Below are 23118 nucleotides of genomic sequence, written 5' to 3' on the forward strand. Positions count from 1 at the left end.
ATGTACGTATTATCCTGCCCATGCAATTGTAACCCCTCTGTACAGTATGTTCACAAATAAAATAAAATAAAATTAAAAAAAAAAAAAAAAGAAAAGAGGATTTTCTTAACCCTAACCAGGAGATTAGGAAGGCATCTTAGGCACAAATAAATCATGGTAAATGCTGTGAAACAGCTCTCACATGTGTGGGCAAGCTCCTTTCCCCAACGTGCTGCTGCTCTGGGAACTGGCTTTAGAAATGAAGGACTAAGCTAACTCCATTCTAAAAGCAAGCCATCGTCTCCTGGAAAACTGACCTCAGGTTAAACTTAAGGGACAAAACAGTTATTGGAAAAACCAGTTTTTGGAAAAGTTCTCAGAAAACCCACAAACTGCAATTATACCCCTAGCAACTGCCAGTGAGATAAGGGTTGGGAAACACGACCCCAGTTACTGGAGAATGGACAGGTGGGCCAAGTTCCTGGAAAAAGCAGCTGTAGGGTCATAAACAGTTAAAAAATATATTGTTGCCTGCATTCTTATGGGTTAGTCTTATGTATACCAACCAATGATCTGCTTGCTATGTAGGATTTAACCAATCCTCTAACTACTAAGTTGGAAAATCCCTACCCTTACTGGAAATGATGATGCCCCTAACTAATGAGCCTACCCCGAAATTTGCCCGCGAAATGCTGACCAATTGCTGACCAATTATGTAGAAGCCTGCAAACCTTCAACCCCCTCCTATTTGCTGGAAACCCTATAAGACCCCTACTGAACATATGGTCGGGGCTCACAGCTCTGACCCGCTGTGTCCGTCAGTGACGATTTGTGAGTCCGGGCTCAGGCTTGCAAATAAACGACTCTTGCTGTTTGCATTGGTCGTGATTTCTGGGGGTCGCTCGGGGGTCTCCAGTTTGAGGCTAACAGACTAAGTGTAAGAATGTGGGAATACATACCCTACTTACTTCTTCATATATCCTTTTCAAATATACACTTTTGGGTCTGTGAATTAACTGAAATCTCATTACCAGGTGAAGAAACTTGAATTCCCTTTTTTTCCCTTACAAATCTCTTAATTCTAAAACCATATCTGCTCTCTATCACAATCTTAATTATCATTACATTGCCCAATTCATCAAAGATAGCAGTCATTTTGATTCCCAATGTCCTTCTTTATACTTCCCTGATACTTCATATACTCCTTACCTCCAACAAGGTGGACAAAGAAATTCTAAAATCCTACTCCAAGGAATGCTTTCTACTGTTCTTTCTTAGCCTCAGGCCTCAAATTAGTTTGGAGCAAAGTTGGCATTCTGATCGAGTAAAGCAGGAATGAGGGGGAAAATGAAATCAGGAAAGGAGGCAAACAAATCCAAGTTTTTGTGTCACCAAGCTGATGACAGCTTCACAAGAAAAACCCAGCTGGGTCTGAGACATATGGAATGTTTGGAGTAAGGCAATGTGGAGGTACTGATCTCTAGACCGTTCTGTGGGGAAAAATAGTTTCCACGAGTCTATCCTCCTTCTCTGTCTTCCATTGTTTAACACCAGTCTGTCTGTGCATCTGCTAAACAAGAGAGAATCTCCAAGGCTAAATCTGTGGTGAAATACACGAAAGAGATCCTGCATCACCTAGTGATGAAGGCCCTGGCTCCCGGTACAGACCACTAAAATCATCAGTGTTAATAGGTAAGATGACTGTAGTATCATAGGAGAAACAAGAAGTATTGTTGCCTTCATATGCACCAAGAAGTATGAAAGTTTCCAAGGCCTTTGTAGCAGCCCAGGTGAAGCAGACCTGTGAAGGTACATAGTCTGGGCTCAAGAGCTGCATTATAAATTGCCTTCTTGTAAGTCTAAGTTCTGGTTACTTAGAAATTGGCCTAGAGTCCAAGGCATGTTCCTTCGATATTTCCTTCTGGGAGCCTCAAGAGCAATCTAATTTAATGAATGATTCAAGCATTCACTGCTTCTGATCATTTGTCCTCGGGTTGTCAGAGAACAGAAAACTCTCTCAGTGGTAATGACGGGCAGTAAATAAATGGAGGTGTCATGCCACATTATGGCATGTTAGGAAAGGAAGTTAAGAAAAGTCAGTGGGTAGGGAGTGGATGGGAATAAGGTGGCAAGGGAAAATCGGCAAGAAAATGACACTGAGCATATGCGAAGGAAGTTAAAAGTACTTCCCTTACTGACATTTGTCTAACACATCATTGCTGCTACAAAGGACTCATCTGGTATTACAAATCAACCATGACATTCAGCACAGCATTGCTTCTGAGGAGCATACGGTCTAGGAAATGACAGAAGAAAATGAGAAAATGAATTGACTATAAGCAAAAGTGATTTTAAAATTTTTGTGTGACAACTTCAAAAGCTTAAGATGTATGTGTAGAAATATCTGCCTTTTTCTTATTGCATTTCACAAACTCCTCAAGAAGCAGCCTATAGTTTCCAGTAACAACGGGACTTGAAGGCCCAGAGATGGTTAACATACAATGACAATGAGATGGCTGAAGGACCAAAGACTCTTGTGATTCTGGTTTCTTGAGCTTAAAACAGCAGCTGTAGTAAAAGACTTTCTCCTTTAATTGTTTCTGTAGGTGATATTTCCTTTAAAATAATGTTAAATGTACTGTAGCAACTTTTCCGCAGTGTGGCCTTGTCTTGCTTTGTGCCCTATGATTTCCTGAAACTGCAGTTCTGTACCTGGAGACTTGAATGCCTGTACCTTCTAATAATATAGACACAAATGTGTTCAATGAGAAGTACTATACATAGAAAATACATAATGGTTGGAAAAACTAGCTGTGTTTTGGTTTATGAAATGTCTCAATATATTTTTCAAACATTTTGGATTAGATAAAACCCAACTACTTTTTGCCAAGAACATTTCCCCTTAATTTTTGAAATCATGTGCAATTTTCCAAAAATTTACTCCATATGTTTCTGTTTCATTTACATTGAAATCACCCACATACTGCTTTGTAAGATTTCCTAGAGGTCATTTGAATTAGTTCAATGTCATTTTCTTTAAACAGAGATGCAAATCACATACCATAAAATTCACTCTTTGGAAGTGTGCGATTTAGTATCATTCAGAATCTTCTTCAACTCAGATGACCATTAAGACTGGCTAATTCCAGGACTCAATTCAGGGTTTTAAAAGACTGTTCATTCCATGACACTGGATTTGAATGCCTGGATGAGATTCACAGTGGGTTCACTTTGAAGCTTTTGGTTGAAAGTACATGTGAGTTTGTCCTGTAGGCAAGAGACTTGTTCTAGCCTTAATCATATAGTCATAAATCAGAGTGATTCTCCATCTAGCAAAGTGGCTATAGGATCAGGATAATCCCAGAGATGAGTTTTATCGTTGTGAGTATTGCACTGCTATGGCCCAAGTGAAAGATTTAACTACCTTTCCCCATAGACCTCTTCCCTACTGATATTTTCTGAAAGTTTTTTGACCTAAAAAAAAAAACCCCAAGACTGTTGGGTCTTGATCACGCAGCTTTTGCCTCAGACAAGTTTGGATTCACTCTTACTTGCTATCTCATTCAGAAGTCATTGCCAAAAAGTGAGCAGCTATGAAAGGCTGACTTTGAAGACAGAATGTGCCCCCAGTGACCTCTGTGTATTGAGTTTGGAACTGTCTACTTAAACAGGACTGAGGAGAGTGAAGTCATAAAGCTCTGTGATCTCAGTGAGGTATTCAGATGATATTTATGGATATTGCCTTATTGCATTCTCCAAGGATAAATGAATATTCCCATTGAATATTAGTATCCCTTTCCCTCACATTCAGTTCATATTTAGGTATATCATATTTAAAACAAGGAAAAATAGAAATAACAAATAAAATGAGAAAAAACTGTATTGTCTAGTGAGTTTAGCCATAATTCCCAGCTTTTTCAGTAGTCATGACCCCTGAGACTCATTCCACGCAGAATAAGTCATACTAAGTGTGAGATTTCAAGCATCGTATTGTTTGTAGAGATAATCATTCTATGAGATTCTGGAAATTTCCCTACCTCTTCAAATCCAGTTTTCTGAACAGAAAATTTATATTTGTAAAATATAAATGACTAAAGCCACTAGCCAGCATTTACACGGAATTAATGATGGGCCGCATATGAAAAAAGTAGCCAGCATGACCTCTGGATTACTCAGCTTGTACTAACAGGTTGGTAGACTTATTATTAGACAACTAAAGTTAGTTGTCTAATATTTTTGTAATAATTACTTTTATTCCCCCAGGAGACCACGTGGAGTGTGAGTAATCACTGACTTTTCCATGCATGCATTGCTTCATTTATAAAATAAACTGTGTTGAATAAAAGATTGTCTGCACACTTTGCTATCTCTCCATGGACTATCCAATGTACTATCTGCTATGAGCTTGTAATAAGGCTTCTTCATGGTGGCCTTGAATTTTGAAAATTAACTTTGCACATTATCTCCTTTTTATCATCCTTTTCCACAGCAAGCTCAAGAACAATTCTCATAGTCTACAAATTTAGCTCTGTGGGTTTTTTTTTTAATGTCCCTAACTTGGCAGTACTTTTGTTCCCACATGACAACAAAATGTCTGGATGAGAAGTGAAATATTCAATCATCTGGATGTTTTGTCTACAAAATGATACATGTTTTGATGTCATGTAGACAAAACAGCCAGATAATTGATTTTTTATTTCTTTTTATCCAGATGTTTTGGCATTATTTGTGCATAGTCTGTGTCTATTTCTCTAGCTGTTGAAAGAAGAAAAGACTACAACTATAAGAGGTGACTTCAGTGACACAAGGAACACGTTAGGCATTAGGTCACAGGTAAGTGTTTTCTGCATTGAAATAATTCACTAATTGAATGTCTATGGTATTCATTTTTCATTTCTGTACTTCACCACTATGAGACATGACATGCAAAAGAGGATTGGGTATATAAAATATCCAGTTTAGTATTTACAAACTATTTAACAGGGAGGGATAAGGTCAGTAAACTACTTTTATGCAACATGTCCTTTAATTTTATGAATATAGAGCCAGTAATGATTGCTTACAAAAGCTATTCTGGACCCTTTTCTCTCTCTTCTTCCTTAAAATGTCTAATCCCCAAAGCCAGACACTTGCTTCCCTGGCCTCTTGCATGGGTAATAAAAGGATCCAACTTTACATAAGGAAGCTGAGAAGGGAGTGGTAAGAAATTTCTGAGATGTATACCTTTGTGATTTAAAAAAATGCAATAGGTGCAAACATCACTTACTGGTGCTTCTTCTCACTCTTCCTTCCTTGAGTATGAATGCAACATTAGAGAATCAGAAACCACCTTTCAATCTTAAGACGAGGATCAGGATGTCAAAACAGCAACCAATAAACAGAAGATTGAAAAAAATGTTCAAATCAACTCAGAACTGCAGAATATTTAGTGTACATGGATTATATTAGTTTTTGAGGTTTTAAAAGCTATAGAAACTAAGACTCAAAATTCCATTTTCTGACATTCTGTTTTAAAATGATATTCTCCAGGTAGCTCAAAGAGTTAACTCTTACAGGCTTATTGTAACATGGGTCCAGAATGAATAGGGGAAAGAATATGAATTCTTTTTTCAAATGTCCCCTAATTCTAGTTCTAAAAAGATAAGCTTTATTTTTTGAGTTGGAATTGTACTGTTAGGTCCAAGGTTAATGATTACAATTTTAGTTCAGGTTAGAAGATAGTCAGAAGACCCTTTAGGTATACCAACATAAACTAAATGAATCCCTATTTTATTGTTTATTTCTTTTTAAATTGTAGAAATTCATATGGATAAGGTGTGATATATACATGTGTGAAATAGAGTGGAGAAACCTCTTTGTGTGCTTAATATGCACTAAAAATGAATGACAGAAATGTAAAATCGATTCTGCAATGTCATGGGTCCCAGGGACAGCTGGAAGGCCAATGGAGAGGGCAAAGGAGTGAGAACATGGTGGAAGTTTTATGAAATGGGAAAAGGGAATGAGGGAGAGAGCTGGAGGAGGTGAATTTCATCAGATTTCATGTATGCAGGTAGGGAACTAACACAATGAAACTCCCTTGTATAGAAAATGTATACTAAAAATGTAAAACTAATCAAATAAATAACTTTATTATTATGTACTGGATAATACGTGTTCTGAATAAGCAGTGTTCTGTTTATCCAAGGTACCTTCTCAAATGTACCCATGAAGAAATTAGGTGTGATGATCTTGGAAGAAAAAGGGAGAAAAAGGTAAGTTAATGATAGTCTCTCACAATGTAAAAGGAGTTCATGGTGGGTTAATGGGGGTGCCGCTGTATCCCTCAGGAAACATGGTGGCCCAGGTTACCACTGGGGCTGGTCTGGTTGCATTCAGTGTCCAAATGAGTCATCAAACAACCTGGAAAGCAACTTTTGCATCTCATAGCTGTACTCACTACAGTGAGCAACTTGGTTCCATTCTACATTAACAAGCAATTTGATGGTTTACATCTTGAAAAAGGAAATGAAAAGTAATAACGGTGAGCCAAATGGTAGGTCACACATTTACACAGCAATCTCTCAATTCAAGGGGGCTCTTGTTTCAGCAAATTTAGCGTACTGTGTGTTTTCACAAAATAACAGCTACCCAGGAAGTTCTTTAAGCTTTGAATTCTCAAACGCAAAATAATACCTTGGGCTCTTGGCTGAGAGGTGGAACCTGCCATTTGATTCCTAACTCTGGGAGGAATCACAGCTAGGGGAAAACACAAACCCCAGATCCATGATTCCTACCATGTATAATGCTTTCTGCAAACCTGGCACAGGCTCACAAAAGAGAGACAGTTGGTGTTTTAGGAACTGGCCTTGATTTTCTGCTTGGGACAGTGAATAGCAGGAATCCATTCCTAATGCAAAGCAAACAGAGAATCACCACTTTCTCCCCATGCATTCCTCACATATTTATACTTGAACATATTCTGTGGAGACAGTTTTTCTACACATTCTGCATCCAGAGGTTGCGCACAGGAAAGCCTCATCTGCATGGCTGGGGCTAAAATAACAAACTGGAAGTTAACCCTTGCATGCTCATGAAGACTTTGGACTTGGAATACTTTTGCCTTCTTATGCATCAGCGACCACAGGCGTCGATAATCATGAGCCAATCAAGTTCCCTTTTTTTCCCAGGAGCTGGAAAGCAACACGGTTTCTGATCTTGTCAGCCTCAGCGTATTGTTCTATAGTTTCTTCAGTGATTTTCATGTTCTCTTTCTGCTTGCAGAGGTAATTCAACCTCTTCTCTGACTTGGTAAATTCATGAATTCCAAGGTAGGCTTGTTGAAATAGGAAAAGTCCCCAAGGAGACGCCAAAGCTTCCATCTCTTATCAATTGCCCAATGGTATTCGAGATCGCCTACCTCCAGCAGGTTCAGTATCCTCCCCTACCGAGGCATTGCAAAGACTATTCCAAACATTTGGAGATATTTGTATATTTATGTGAGTTTGTGTGATATAAGGCAGAGAGACTTGGTCAAGTACTCTTTATCTGGCTTCTTTATTTTGTCTGTCGTGTGGCTTGAATTCTGGGGCTGGGCGCTGTCCTTCAGCTCTTCAGTTCAAAGCTAGCACTTGACCACTTGAGCCACAGCATCACTTCCAGTTTTCTGGTGGTTCATTTGAGATAAGAGTCAGCTAGTATATGTGTAGGACAAGCAGAAAAGGCCAAAAGCTATGTACATATAACCATATAAGATGATGTTAAGCAAATTGAACCCCAAGATAGGGATACAACTATCTCTTTTCTTTCTTGCTATTGTTCCTAACGTATTTATAATGTACCATGTGATTTTTTTTCATTGCTTTGTATGTTCCTCCCCCACAGTACAACCCCTGTTTTCACTGTATTTGCTGTCAGTGCCCTGCATCTTGTATATACACTTCTCTAATTCAGGGAGGGGAAGAGAAAAAAAAACAAAATGCTTAAATAAGGATACAGGTTGACCCATTGTAACAATGAGATGCACAAAATACTATGTTGAAAATGAACTTTAAAACTCTGGCGGGGGAACAGGGGACATGGGGAGGGAGAGAATGGTAGTTGTGGGTGTGGGAAGGAAGGGATGGTAGAGGGAAAACAAAGGAGGAGGTAACACACAGCTCAATAGGAAATGTACTCATTACCTTGCTCATGTAACTATAACCCCTCTATACAGCATTTTTACAATAAAACACACACACACACACACACACACACACAAAATGTGTACCAAAAGAAAAAAAAGAGTCTCATGGACTTTCCTGCCCAGGCTAGCTTTGAACCACAATCCTCAAATCTCAGCCTCTGAAGTAGCTAGAATTATAGGAGTGAGCCAGTGGTGCCCAGCTTTATCCAATCTCTTGAGCTGTCAGATGAAAATGCAATTGACAGAGGATTAACAACACAAAGTGATTTTCCTTCTAGCTTATACACAGACACCTCACTGGGTCCTCCCACAGTAGGGGGAGAGAGAATGAGAGCCGTTTTTCTGGTGTCTCTTCAAATAAGGGCACTAGAGCCTACTTAGGGCCTAATTTTATGGTCTCATCTGATTTTGAGCATCTCTGCTTGGTACCACATTCAAATACCATTACATTGAGGATAGAGCTTCAACATGATTTGGGGAAGATACAATTCATTCCTATCTACTTGCAATGGCCATATCTTGGAAATCACTTTTATTATAGATTTTTATTACAGTTGTATTACACTGTTAAACTATCATATTACCATTATTTTATTATATCACAGCCAGGATTTAAATGCTATAGACAAGATACAGAATGTTTCTAGCCTCACAGTATCTATGTGACTCTTTTACGACCAACTCCATTCTTTATATTCTATCTTCTCATCTGAAGCCACTGTCCTTTATAACTTTGCCACTTTAGAGATATTATAAATGGTATTATACAGTAGTGAGTTTTAGGACTGAGATTTTCTACTCAGAATATTCTTCTGACTGTTGTTTCAGTTAAGCGATTGCAAGTATAATTAGCTAGTTTTTTCTTAGTACTGGGTGCTTGCCATTCCACTGTATTGATATTCCTCGGCTTGTCTAACCTTACTCATACATTGTAGGGTATCTATTTCCACTTCGTGGCTATTGCAGATGTAGCTGCTTTAAAATTCATGTACAAATTTTGATAGGAGCACAGCTCTATTTTTTCAGATCATTGTCTAATCAGAAAAAGGATGGATCATATGATAGCTTCATGTCTCCTTTTCCTTAAGACTGGGCAGAAACCCAGTGTTATTTGGATTGTTTTTTTTTCTTTATAGATAAGATGTCTTCCCTCTATTCATTACTTTATAGATGTTTTTTCTTTATCTTTAACTTACATAACTTTGACCATGACAGATCTCAGTAAGGATTTATTTTTATTTATTGTATCAGGATTTTATTTAGCTTCTTGGATCTATATAGTCGTGTCTTTTGTCAAATATTCCATGAGTACCTTTTCTGTTTCACTTACTTTCTTCTCTCCTAAGATTGTTGTGAAGTAAATGTTAGTCCTTTCCTTTTCATCCCTATGTTAAGGTTATGAAAAAGAATAAAGTCAATAGGATATGTAAGATTTTAACAGAATTGGCTTATGAATTCTGAAGGTATGGCAAGTCCCAGACTGACAAGACAGGCTAGCAGGCTAACAGACCAGAAAGAATGGCTAGTTTCAGTCCAAAGGTCCTCACTGCAAGAAGTTCTTCTGGGGGGGAGGAGGAGGCACTGTTTTTCTTTTCTATCAAGACCTTCAACTGATTGGACAAAGTCCACCCACATTATAGAGAATAGTTTTCTTACTATGTATTCACATTCTACAAATTTGATATCAATCTCATTCAAATAACACCTTCATTGCAGCCACTAGAATAGTGTTTAGCCAAGTATCTGAATATCATTGTCTGGCCATGTTGGCACATAAAATGAACTCTCAAACCTTACAGTTGCCTAATATAAAGCTCAGTGTATTTTCTCCTTGTTTTTCTCACTGAACAATTGTTATTGTTCTAGCTTGTACTTCTTTTAATACTTTCTCATTATTCTGCCTTTGAACCTATCCTTGAGTTTGAATTTCAGTTATGATATTTTTAGTTCTAACATTTTCATTTGGTTCTCCTTTATAAATTGCATTTCTCTGCTCAGATATCATCTTTTCTGAGGCTCTGTCTTTCTATCTGCTTCAAACTTACATATAATTTTGGTTGAAGGACTGTTTTATTTTTAGAGAAAGCAGTTCTAAACATTTACTGTTGACATCTATTTTTCCCCCATTTAGCTTGATATTTTCCCAATTCTATTGATGGATAATTTCTCTTGAAATCTGGAACACTTTTGGCATGAATTTTTACTGTGTCACCCCAGTTTTAGCTGCTCTGTCTGGCACCATTTTGGCAGGGGACATTAATAAGGGTGTGGGTCATTATTTCCCGAGAGGATAAATGTCCAAGTTCTTCAGGAGATGGGACTCTTCATTGCTGAGCCTAGGTGGTGGCGTCCACTTTAATAAGTCCCTTTGTTGGGAGGGACAAGAGTCTGTCCTTACTGCCCCCTAGTTGGCCTTAGTAATATGGGGTGGTCTTGTCGTTGAGCACTGTTGAAACTTTTGTATATCCCTGTGTTTTCCCTGACCTCACTCTAGTAGAGTGAGGGTTCCTCTACTACTCTAGTAAAGTAGAAGGTTCCTCACTAGTACTGGATTGGGACAAAAATTCAATCTCACCTGCAGTTGGCATGATTTCACTTCTGCTACAATTTGGGGAAGCTCATTATATCCTTTGTAGGATGGAATATATAGCTCCCCACTTTGAATTTGCTAGGGGAAAGACTCCCTATTTTGCTTTTGGCTCCAGGGAATAGGATGTTGTCAGCCTTAATTTTTTGCCTACTTCTTTTGGCATTTCTTGGTTGCTTATGTATTCATCTCTATGTCTGGATTATAGAAGGAATAAAAAAGAAAAACAGGGGAGTTCATGTCTGTGTTGTCCCCTGGATCTCAAGTGCCTAGCTTAAGTGCTTTTTCTCCTCCAACTTTCAAAGTAGTCTTAGGCTTGTTTTATATTTAACATATAGGATTTTTTTTTTTAGTTATAGTTAATAGGATGAATAGGGAAAGGGATACTTACTCCATATTTGTGGAAGCTTAGGTTTGCAAAAGTTCATTTTGAAATGAGTACAAATGATATTAAGTAATATTTCATGCTGTAGCTACAACAGGGAATATGGCTTACTATTAAGCTAGAAATAATAAAACTACCTCCTGGTTTTACACTAAAATTACTTTTTTACTTTGAAATCTACCAAATTTCTATTTTAGTTTCTACACAAGCATCTTATAAGTTTTATAGTAGTTATATCTTTGGTTCAGGGTGACATTTGAATAGATCTATTTCCAAGTGTGATATAGGATAAAAAGGTATTAGCCCTGCACTGCCAATGCCAATTCATCATTTCTCTGGAGGAAAATAAACTATTTCACTTTCTTCTACAATCCTGTCAAATGTTCAACTTCACCACTCATAGACTCAGTGGTAACACTTTAAAAATTATGCTAAGGAATACCACTGTCAAATTTCTAGAAACATGTAAACAAATAACTTCAGAACATTCAAAGAAAAAAATGTTGTGATTCAGGGAGTCAGAAAGGAGAATGATAACACACTATTTTGCAGAATAAAAGTAGCCAGGAAACAATCAAGCAATGCTCTAAAACTCAAACACAGGCAATTTTAAATACCATTCTCAGTACAAGTGTATTTCAGGTATAATAATAATAATAACAAATCAATTTAGACAAACCAAAGTTACAGAAATTACCTGCTCTACAAGAACTTTTTTTTGTCTTTTTTTAATTGTGAAAATACTGTACAGAGGGGTTACAATTCATGGGCAAGATAATGAGTACATTTCTTTCTTTTTTTTTTTTTTTTTGGTCCAGTCGTGGGGCCTGAACTCTGGGCCTGGGCGCTGTCCCTCAGCTCTTCAGCTCAAGGCTAGCGCTCTACCACTTGAGGGATAGCGCCACTTCTGGCTTTTTTCTTTTTGCTTATGTGGTGCTGAGGAATCGAACCCAGGGCCTCATGCATGCAAGGCAAGCGCTCTACTACTGAGCCACCTTCCCAGCCCCAATGATTACATTTCTTATCAAGCATTGTTGCCTCCTCTTTGTTTCCCCTTCCCATCCCATCCTCCCCTTGCCTTCCCCACCCAATCCTCCTCCCCCACCCAATCCTCCCCCCCACACCAAAATTGCAAAGTTCATTTTTGACATAACGACTTGTACATCTCATTGTTGCAATGGGTCCACCTGTATCCCTATTTAAACGATTTGTTTTTCCCCTTCTCCTCCACAAATTATACCGACATCAAATATAGTGAAAGCAGGGGTTATACTGTGGGGGAGGGACATACAAAGCAACAAAGAAATAATCTTATAAATATGTTAGAAACAATCACATGAAAGAAAAAAACATTTATACAAGAACTTTTAAAGGAAGTTTTTCACATAAGAAGAAAGCTATAGAAATTTGAATCTATACAAAAGAATGAAGAAATTTAGAGTTCATGAATATCTGGGTACATATAAACTAAGTTTTCCTCATTCTAGTCTCATAGGAAGAAAATTGTTTAAAATTAAAATAAAAACAATATATCATGCAGTTCACAACATATGGACACATAAAATTCATTCAGCATATTAAGAGTGATACAATACAATAATATTTGAAGGTAGAGAGTGGTATTGCAAACCTTAGGACATGCATACCACAGCTAAATCAATGCATTATACATAAAACCACAGAAAGCTGGTAGAATAACTACTAAAAATATGGGAAACTGGAAATAATGCAGAAGTTAGAGAAAATGAATGAGTTAAGAGAATAGAAGGTAACCAGCATGGCATTTGATTTATTCACAACTCTACTAGTTAATTTAAGGCAAATCATCCAAGCACTCCATTTTAAAGAGAGAGATTAGATTAGATTATATCTAAAGATAAGCTAAAATACAAAGAATAGAGAGATATCATGAGAGTCCTGAGCAAAGGAAAGCTAGAGATTTCTAATTAACATCAAAGTAAATTTAACAAGGAATGTATTATAAACATCTTTCATAATGAAAAATAGATCAGTAGATTATACAAACCCTAAATTATATAAAGAAATCTTATAACCCTATTTAAAAGTGGAGAAAGATCTGAATATACTTGAAATAAATACATGACAAATGCATACAAGAACATACAAGAAGCTCAAGACCATTAGTAGTAGGTGACTGTCTAGGAAAATACATGAGACCCACCAGATTCGACAAAATCAATGGCTAAAAGAGGAGAATGGCTAACATCTAAAAGGCATTGGTAAGAATGTGGAACCAGTTGCTAGTGGGGAAACTTAATCATTTAACTACTGTGTAAGGCAGTACAACACTTCAGCACCAAGCTAAACACCTACCTGTTATGGACTCAATGCTTCTATTCATAGAAGCTATTCCTGGGAAATGTAGCTATACAAAGACTTGCAGAGATGACTATTTTTGCATGGGGGTAATTAAGATGTCTGCTGAGACCCCATCGTCACTTGAGATGGAGAAAATACACCTTGGATTTAGCTCATGCCTTGGGGGAAGTCCCAGGCCTCCTTGGCTTTGTTACTTCCCAGGAGACCCAGGTTCTACTGGCCACTTTGCCTCCTATCAAACTCAGGTCTGACCTTCCAGCATTTCTCTTATTTCTCTGCTAGAGATCACTTCCTTTGCGTGATTCCCTTCACCCCAATAAAAACATTCACACCTAGCATTTTAAGCATGCAACAAATCTCACAGATGGAAAAGTTTCGTATTACATTCCTCAGCTCTATTCACTCCAACTCCTCTCACTTTCCTCTTTTCTCCACTTTCCTAGATCTCAACTTTTAAGGAACTCTGAGGAATTCTTATCCCTTCATTTTACCACATACAGTAAAGCCTACGACCCCCTACTGAGATAAGGGCTGCAGAGCTTATATAACAAAAGAGAAGCCTAATGCAGCACAGGGCACTCATTCATAGACAGATCTTCTATCTTATTACCTTGGACACAAGAAAAAAGATTCTAACAGATGAGTAAAAGTTAACCTGGCTCACTTATCTTGAAATAATACTAGACAGAGAGAACCTTGTATACTAGGAACTTAGGAAGTTAAGCAAAAACTTCAGACTAAGTCTTGGCTAAGCTTAGTGAATGGCGTTCAGAGCTGTTGAATTTAAAACCTGAAACTTAAAATACTGGGGTGTCTTGACCTTTACACAGCATGCAGCTCCCATCCTTGTATGATAAAGAGCAAGCAGCCAAGCCTCCCTCTAGCCTGAGAATTGTCATTTATGAGACACTAGAGGACATATTGTGATGATTGGCTGAACCATATACAACCAAGTCTAAATAAGATCTTTTAGTTCTTTCCATGGAAAACAAAAGGTCTTATTTAGAGTTGGTTGTGTATTTTCTGTTATATGTGTGTTATTTGCAAGGGTGTGTGTGTGTGTGTGTGTGTGTGCGCGCGCGCGCGCATGTGTGTGTGTGTGTGGTGTGATGGTATGGAAGGTTGGTAAAAAAACTCTACTGAAAGTTAAGGTTTGAAATTGATGTGCCAGTTGTACATTCTCATGATGGTTTTTTATATCATATTATTAGCATATTATTCAGCCACTTCAGCGATTGGAACATGAAGCTGCGCACATGCTGGGTAGATGTGGCTTTCACATTGCGTGCTTGCTTTGGGCATGTGCCAACCTGGTGGGGAGACTGGAGCCTTACATCCAATATTGTGAAGATGTTATTAGTATTTATTAGTGGCTGAATCAGTGTAAATGCTGATCTGTTCTTGACAAATCTGCTTTCTATGTATCTTAACATACATTTTTTAATAGAATACAGGCCTCATGTTATTCAAAAAGGCTGCATTAACATAATGCCAAACATAATTTTTCCAAATTGCATAGCTAAGATTAATAATTTATTACAACTGCTATGAAGTAGGTTATGTTTAAATCGTGTCTCTCACTCCAACTTACTAGTTACTCTACTGAAAATAAAAGTTTCAACACTTTGGTTGCACATTTCCAGCCTCAGAAAATTTCCTCCTGAGTCCTTGAATCAGGAGGCTTACCCTGAGGATTCCAGCACACACAGATTTTGAATGTGCCCTGTAGGTCTGTCATAAAAGGATTCTCCAGCAGAAAAAAACAAAATGCACCATGGGAAAAGAGTAAGCTAAGAGGTGAGATTGGTCTAGATTTGTTAGTATGGGAGAGCACAATGTTAAGTTAATATAGATTTCTCTTGGAACCATAAAGTCCTAGTTCAGAAGGGGTGAACACTAGGAGGAAGCCAAGGCATGAGAAACGGGGTCCTGCTAGCTCAAGCTCAGAGACAGCTATTCCACCCTAACGTGGATGGTTGTTATTATGTTTTCTAAAGTCTTGTAATTAGGTTATTAAAATGACTTTCTGATTAGAGAGATTTCTCTAATTGAGGACAGCCAATTCTTAAAGATAGCCAATAACTTAGCTGGAAATAAGACTGCCATTCAAAAGCAAACCATCAGAGCTTTCTCTCTACTGTACTGTCCAAGAGGTAATAGTCTCCTGCCTTCATCATTTTAGGGTAAGTTACCAGACAAATGGAAATCACCTCTTTATCCCAAAGCCTTCCAGAAGTATTTAACCTAGCCAATCCCAAAAAGTTTGCTTTTCCTTGTCTGTTCCCACTGAACCCTTAGTAAAGGCTATTACCCAGATTTCCCCTTTGCCCTGCTTCTGCCTCTTGGTTAACTCTGGTGCTTCCCTTAATGGGTCTTTTCTAGGGGAACTGAAGAAAAAAATGTCCTTCTTTCAGTGGCTACTCTGTGTCATTACTCAGAAACTTTTATGAAGTAAACCCTGGCATGGGACAAGATCTAGGCCCCTACATGTGTCTTCATAGCCTTTCTGATAGGCTACAGATGCTGACAACCAAGCCCCCTGTACTTGTGAATCTGTTACTTTACATAGCAAAGGACACTATGCAAGTTTGATCAAGGCTTTTGAGATATCAGAATCCCCCTGGGTAATCTAGATCCAATGTAATCATAAATGTCTGAGGACAGGTAGGGTACTTCATCCTTGTATTCCCAGTTCTGTAGGAGGTGAAGACAGGAGGATCATGTTCAGTGGTCGGGCTGTACAAAAACTCAAAACACTCTGAAAATAAACTGGAGCAAAAAGAGTTTGGGGTATAGCTCTAGTGGTAGAGGGTTTACCTAGCAATTTCAAGGCTCTGAGTTCGAACACCTGCATTGCAAAAATAAAACAATAATAATAAGTGTCCTCACAGAGAAAACCAGAAGGTCAGAAAGCCACGGTGAAAGAGGAGGGAAGAGGCCAGCTTGTTAGTGGTGAGGATGCGGGGAGTTCATGAAAGCTGATAGATACTAGAAGCTGGAAGGGGAAAGGTATGGATGCCTTCCTAGACGTTACACGGGCCTTGGACACCTTGCTATTAGCCCAGTGAAAATGACTTTGGACTTTTGACCTCCTCACATTATTCCAAACCACTGCTTCTAATCATCTATCATACAAAAATATAAACAGATCCACTTTATGCCCCCAGGGGGCAGCATCTGCACGGATTCTGGTCTTAATGGTACTTCCTGGAAAATCACTGGGGTGTTGGGGGTGTAGGGCCAGGAGAGGTGTCTACTCTAGTCTCTGGGTTGGAGAAAAGCAAGGAAAACTACACTGTGAGGGAATCAAAGATGTCAGCCATCTGCTCCTCGGTGACTTCCTCCTTCTCTACTTCCGGAGCGAAGCGCCTCTTCTCCTGCCTGTCATCTGGAGGCTGGTGTGGGATTCCTGCCCAGGTCCTACCAGGATGCACGAGGATGCGGCTAGAGACAGGAAAGCTACCAGGAATACTGAGGAGTGGAAAGACAATAACAAGGACCTTGACTAACAGCACATTTCCTCTGTGGAGAGGAAGCATCTCATAGCGTAAGACTTCAGAGAGCATTTCAGGGGAAGGCTGTTATTCCCAGCACCTCTGTCTCAGCAGTCCCTCCAATTCTCCATGCCCATTACACCTCATGCTTCATAAACTCATCAGACCTACCAACAAAAGGATCCCAAACATGTAGGCCTTGCACGCTTTCCTCCTAAAGATGGTACTCTATTGCATTATTGCTTCAGAACGACATACTCTGATCCCTAAAATGACGGGAGGTGGTGAATGCTTTGTGTCCCCTCTCATCTTCCTGACAGCACAGAATGGAATGCCTGGGCTCCCAAATGACTTATGAACAAGCATTCTTTACCTCAAGTATCTCGTATAAAGGGGCTTGCTCTGGGTCATGTGCACAAATTCTCCTCCTGCCAGACTTTGCCCCTTCTCCCTCAGGTAGATATCCTAAAAGTGAGCATGTGAAGAGGCTGGTGACTCTATGCCAGGACTTCTTTCTTTATTAAAGACCCCCATATTAACATAGAATGCCCATGTGTGGCCAACCAGGATGCACTGTGTTATGTCCAATAGAGGCTTTCTGGCTCCCAACTTTCCTGCTTGTTAGAAGACAGGAGGTGTATCTGTGGTTTACCCAGAAAAGCAGTGGTTGAATATATCAAGAAATCTGTTCACTCACTATGGAAATTAAAGAAATGAGAATACACACTCCCATGAAACACCCCTCGATAGTCTCTTGTTGAGCTGGCTGGGAAGAATGTAAGGAAGGTTAAATTTCTTGCAATCCTGTGGACAAAGCTTGAGTCAAAAAAATACATCGTGTTCCTGTTCTTTCCATACTTTTCCCTGCAGGCTGCTATTATCTAGAGAAACACATGTTAAATATGGTCGTGTTCATGAGAGCTGGTGAATCTAATTGCCTATATCTCTTTATTGTTTTCCCATGTTTTATTCATGGGAGTGTCCTACTGTAAAATGATTTAAAAATTAAACATAAAGGAAATCACCCAGAAATCTGCCAGTGAAAGCAAGTCTTTAAAAAAAATTTAATATTTCCTCCCAGAAATTATCCATAAGCTGGCTACCTCCTAGGGTGGAAGAAATGGAAGAAAGAGAGTTCTGCTTCTAGAAACTTGTCATATACTGGCCACATTATTGAAAATGTGAACATTTGAATCATTGATTTTTAAGTGGCTCCTTCCAGTTCTAAAAGTATTTAAATTTCTCTACTTATAACAAAATGAGTCTTACTTGGAAGCATCATATTTGAGGAACTGGGAATTTTTTTAAGTTGAGAGAATGGTACTGGACAAGGAAAAATGGCAATTAGCAACACCGCAAACAATAGACAGGAGCAGAAGCTGAAAGTCAGTAGGCGCCTTTCAATAAACATTCTTTGCAATAACAGCTCCTTTCCTTTGAATGCGACAGTTTCCTCAAACTTGTTCAAGTCTTTTGAACTCCACTTTAGCCTTCCTTCATGCAATATGCCGAGCATCAACCACAGCAATATTACACTGATTTCTGTAAATCCGCCTTCTATGAGTTTGTGGTTGAGTATTGTGCGTTTGGGAATGGCGCTGAAACAAAGACAGGGTTGCCCTGCTCTGGCCTATGTTGGAGGCACACTTTTCTTTTGTCTATTCTTTTCACTCTTTTGGAACCAGATACTTCAGCAACAAGTGGGATGTTATTTTAAAGAGATGAAAATAACAGTTGATACAAATCTTCCAAGTACTTTTTCAGCTAACTGAGAGTTTCCTGTTCCTTGCAATAAGGAGAACCTATGCTTAAGTGGATGCATCATGAACATATTGTAAAGTACATCAGTCAGGAAACCAGGTCTTAATTCACATGCATACTTGGAGTATGGAAGTGGAAAGCGTGGAAAACACAGAGTCAGACTATTACTTTTTTTCTGGTCATTTGTGATTACATAATTTACAGTGTCTTCATTCAATGTACAATACTTTTAACTGTATACCTATCAGAATAAGATATTCTACTGGAATAGTTTATTGTTGGTGTGTAGGAATTGTGTGTGTGTGTGTATGTGTGCACACACAAGTGTGCACCCTGATACTAGGGCTTGAATTCAAGGCCTGGGTGTGTTTCCTTGGCTTTTTATCTCAGGTCAGTGTTCTGCCACTTGAGCCACAGCTCTACTTCTGGCTTTTTGGTAGTTAGTTGGAGATGAGAGTCTCATAGACTTTCCGGCCCATGCTGGCTTCAAACTATGATCTTCATATCTCAGCCTCCTGAGAAGCTATGATGACAGATGTGAATCATCAGTGCCTGGTGGTATGTATGAATTTTTAATAAGGATAAAATTAATTTCAGGTCCTTTTTCTGGGAAACTCAGGATTAAACAGTACTCTTCAAAATTACAAAGATAGTAAATGGATTAGCCCTAGACCTTGCACCATGGAAAATACATGATTTTCAATCGAAACAGTAAAATATCCTGCTAACAATGAAGAATTCCAAAACCTAGGTTACAATAGCACATCAGCTGCCCATGTCTGCTTGCTCTTCTCCTATATAATTAGAATAGCAGAAAAGGAAGGCACTAATGGTGGTGATGAAGAACAAGAAAATAGCATCATTGGATCAATATTTTGTGGGAACTGTTGGTCAACAGAAGGCAAACCTCACCCAGTTGCACATGTAAAATTCAGTGGCACTTCTGAACCCAGAGAAATAGGGAATAGGGACAAGAATGAGAAGTAGGATCCCTTCCAAGTGGATGTGGTCACTTGATCTAGACCCTCAAAGCTGGATCAAATTGTGTGAGGGTAACCAGATGTGGTAGAGACTTCCCTCAGCGGAACAAGGTACTGGAAAAAGTAGACGGAGACGCTGCTCCTCATGCGTACAAGTCAGCTCAGTTCCCATGCATATCCACAGTCAGGGGCAGAGAGGACTCTCAAATGCAAAGTACATAATCAAGAATTAGGTAGGTTACTAGAGCTATAAACCATATCATCCAACTGAGTAAAGAGAAGAGCTTCTGTGGAAGCAGTTACTAGCCAACAGAAGAGGGACTAAATAAAACAGTCACACAATGCTCCAGCATCTATCTGATACGTGTGGATTTCATTGTGAATGACAAAGAGATGGAAAATACTATTTGGCTTTCTTCCTCATTCATTACAATAAAAGTTAGTCTCACATGAAAGGATAGTCATAGAAGAGTAGATAGTTTAGCATTTTTCTAGGATTGACATGGAAAAAGCCTTTTCAATAATGCCCCAAAAATTCTAAAATGTACAGAAGTCTATGTATACAAGGGCAGGACTTCGTACAACACTGGCAATTTTTGTGGTTCATATAAAATACTCAATTGTAAGTGTTTGAGGAATGTAGCAAAAAAAGCAAAGAAATGGAAGAAATAAAAAAAATAAGAGACATGGAAGACAGATCCAGCATTTCTCACTAATGGGTATTTTGGAAAAACAAAATGAATAAAAATGGAGAATTACTCCAAGAATCCAAAGCTAATGTTTCTATAAGTTTTCTGATCAAAAGGACCATCTGAATATCAGTTTGGACAGAATAACATCTGTACTTACATATAACAAAATAGAATTTGAAAATTAAGAATAATAAGGGAAAGTCTTAAGGCTTCCAGAAAGGAGAATTTTAAACTCTGAGGTGATAAAAATGAGAATGAATATGAATGTTCACAAACAACAGACGGTGCTAGAAAACAATAGAATAGCACGTGCACGTTTTCCTTTAAAATAAATGATTTCCAGTTTAGGGATGAAACTCAGTAGTAGAATGTTTGCCTGGCATGGTCCAGGTCCTGGGTTCTATCTCCAGCATACCAACAAGTCAACACCAGAAAATAAAAAGAAGAAAATAGAAAACAATTCCAGACATTAGCACACAATTAACACAATCCTCATAATCATTTAGAGAGAACATCGGATTTTTACAAGGCTGAAGTCAAGAGTTCACTTCCAGTCATTGATCAGTAAAACAATGGTTTGGTTCCTAATGAAATATTAACATAAGGAAAGCAAAAAACCTGTTAAAAGTGACCACATTTAACCTCCTACAACTAGTGGTGTCTAAAGACATAACTCACAACAGTTACTAAAATAAAAATTGGACTTCATTGAGCTTCACATGTTGGATGAATAAAGTACCTAGGCAAAGCAACACCCATCAGTACTGTAGAATATATTCTTGGAGAAAAGACCCTTTCAAGGGCTGTCCTTCATCCCAGCTCTTCGACAGCAAGATTTCTAGGATCAAACAGACAAGTCTGAAAGTCATGCTATGGAGAGACAGGTCCAAATCACCCATCTCAATTCTGGTGCTTCAAGAACAACTTAGCGGGCTGGGAAGGTGGCTCAGTGGTAGAGCACTTGCCTTGCATGCGTGAGGCCCTGGGTTCGATTCCTCAGCACCACATAAGCAAAAAGAGAAGAAAGCCGGAAGTGGCACTATGGCTCAAGTGATAGAGCGCTAGCCTTGAGCTGAAGAGCTGAGGGATAGCACTCAGGCCCAGAGTTCAGGCCTCATGACCGGACCCCCCCCACAAAAAAAGAACAACTTAGTGAGTTGTTCTTGGATTATACAAGTTAGATTCCAGTGTGTAGTCCATGATTATTTTTTTTTAACTTAGGAATATTCCTAAATTTCAATCACTATTGCTACTGGTATCCACTTTTAAAATGTGTCCAAAACAATGTAAATTCTCAGAAACAGCCAAATACCTTCACACTGTCCAAATTCCATTAAATTCTACAAAGACAGTTGTGGCAGACCTTCTGAGTAGTTGTTAGCAAAAGGCACCCTACAATACCGAGCTCCTCAATTGATAGGATATTTTGGTAATATCAGACAATAATTGACCCCTGAGTCTGTGAGGAAATGTCACAACAAAAGATTGTATAGCACAGAGTTGGATACTCATGCCTGTCATCCCTGCTACAAAGGAAGGTGAGACCTGGATTTTTCTAGTTTGAAGGCAGCCAAAGCCAAAACATCAGAGAAGTCCCGGATAAGCAAAATGCTGAACTGGACTTGTGACTCAAGTGGTAGACCACTAGCCAAGCAAGATCCCTGAGTTTAAGACCCAGTATCAGGGGAAAAATGTTTCTAGTCAGTGACACTTTGGTACTGTTCCATTAGTCATTTCTTGTTCATATTTGCTGAGCCACTGGCCCTTGGAGTCCTACTTGGGAAAGTTGCTACTATCTCTGTATCTCCCAGTGTTTAGCCCCTGGTTTCATGTAGCCCTATTCAGTGTTTCTGGTATTCCATTAAGGGTTTGGATCCACTTTGAATTGACTTCAATATAGGGTGAGAGACAGGATCTAGTTTCAGTATTCTAGATATGGCTATCTTATATTCTCAACACCATCTGTTGAAGAGACTATCTTTTAATTCTTAGTCAAAAACTAGACAGCTATAGCTACATGAGTTTATGTCCGAGTCTACCTTTCTATCAGCATCATATAACTGTTTTTTTTTTATTATTGACTTGAAGTATGATTTAAGAACAACTATTGTGATACCTCTAGCATCATTCAATTACCCAGGGTGATTTTAGCTGTTAAGAATCTTTTATGCTTCCATATAAATATTGGATTGATAGTTCTGTGTAGGTGAAGAATGGCACTGGTATTTTTGTGGGGATTGTTCTCTGTAGTAGAACCTTTTTCACAATGCTAATTCTGCCAATCTATGAACATCTGTGTGGTTTTTAAGTTTACTTTTTGAGTATTATAGTATACATTGTGGAGTTTTTTTCCTATCCTTAGTTAAAATCATTTCTAGGTATTTATTTTCTCCTAATGATATATTTTTCCTGATTTCTTTCTCTACCAATTCATCATTAATATATAGAAAACTTTTGTATGCTTTTTTTCCTAATATTTTTCCAAAAGTGTATATCAAATCTCAAAGGTTTTTGGAGTCCTTAGGATCTTTTAAAAATATAATCATATCATCTATAAATAGGGATAATTTGATTTCTTTCAACTGTAATTGAATCCCTTTGGAAGTCTGCTTCCATCAGAAAGAATGGCATTGCCCCATTCGTAAGGAAATAGACTGGGAAAAAATTATACTAAGTGAAGTAAGCCTGACCCAAAGAAACAAAGGCTGCTTGGTTTCCTTCAGTTGTAATAGTTAA

This window comes from Dipodomys ordii, unplaced genomic scaffold, assembly GCF_000151885.1.
Source record: "Dipodomys ordii isolate 6190 unplaced genomic scaffold, Dord_2.0 Scaffold21, whole genome shotgun sequence".
In the NCBI taxonomy this organism is placed as follows: Eukaryota; Metazoa; Chordata; class Mammalia; order Rodentia; family Heteromyidae; genus Dipodomys; species Dipodomys ordii.